The sequence below is a fragment of the Pezoporus wallicus genome, unplaced genomic scaffold, assembly GCF_028554395.1.
Source record: "Pezoporus wallicus isolate ANWC-B61680 ecotype Strahan unplaced genomic scaffold, APGP_CSIRO_Pwel_v1 contig_8490, whole genome shotgun sequence".
In the NCBI taxonomy this organism is placed as follows: Eukaryota; Metazoa; Chordata; class Aves; order Psittaciformes; family Psittacidae; genus Pezoporus; species Pezoporus wallicus.
The window spans coordinates 1,065,937-1,066,962 of NW_026642793.1; positions in this window are offsets into that span (position 1 = coordinate 1,065,937).

Here is a 1,026-nt window from a genome sequence, read left to right on the forward strand (position 1 = left end):
TGCAGGAATGGCGCTTATAACGGGGTGCAGGAATGGAGCTTATAACGGGGTGCAGGAATGGCGCTTATAACGGGGTGCAGGAATGGCGCTTATAACGGGGTGCAGTTATATCGCTGCAGGGATACAACTCAAACAGGAGTGGATACAAGGGTGCCTCTTGGAAAAGGGGATGCCCCGGTGCACCTTGCAGGGCGAAGAGACACGGAACAAACTTTCGGGGGGGGGGGGGGGGGTGTGCACCGCGCAGGCGCAGCTGAACCGTTCAGGGGTGCACAGGAGAAGCTGAGGGGGTCGCACAGCCGCACCCCACAGCGGCGGCTGCCGCCTGAGGGGCGCGCAGATGAAGCTCCCGGGGGACGCAGCTCGCAAGAAGGGGTCCGGCTCCCCGCGCCTCCGCCCCGTCCCTGCACCGGCCGCGCACAGCGCATGCCTCGGGCAGATGCCGGCCGGTTCCAACCGGGAGAGGCCGAAGCTTTTCGGGTCCTGCGAAGAGGAGGAGCCCGTCCTTCCTCCTCCTTGCGCATCCCCCCCCGAACCCCGGCTCTTCTCTCCGCCCCGCGCAGCGCCGTAGGCACAGAAGGAAAAGTTACAGACCGGGGGGAGCTGGTGCATGGGGAGGGGGATTTCTTTGGGCTGCCCCCCGCATCCCGCAGTATTCCGGGGTCCGGAGTGCCATTTGGCACCCCGCGATGAATGACTCACCACGGAGCAGCCCCCGCCGCAGCCCGCCGGGACGCGGTGCGGTGCAAGGGATGCCCGGTACCCCCCCCAACCCGCGGCTCCGCGCCCCGCGCAGCGCTGCGCACCCGCACCGACTGTTCCAGAAGCTGCCGGGTGCATGGTGCTTGCGCTGGATATAAATACATAGACACAGGCACACACCGGTGGGGACGGGCAGCCGCGCTGCCGCCCCCCGCGCCGTAGTAATTTGCAAGGGGCGGTGCGGGGATGGCGATAGAGATAAGGGATGGGGATGGAGACGGGGAAGGGGAGGGGCCGCGTCCCGCCCCCCCCGATCACATGTCG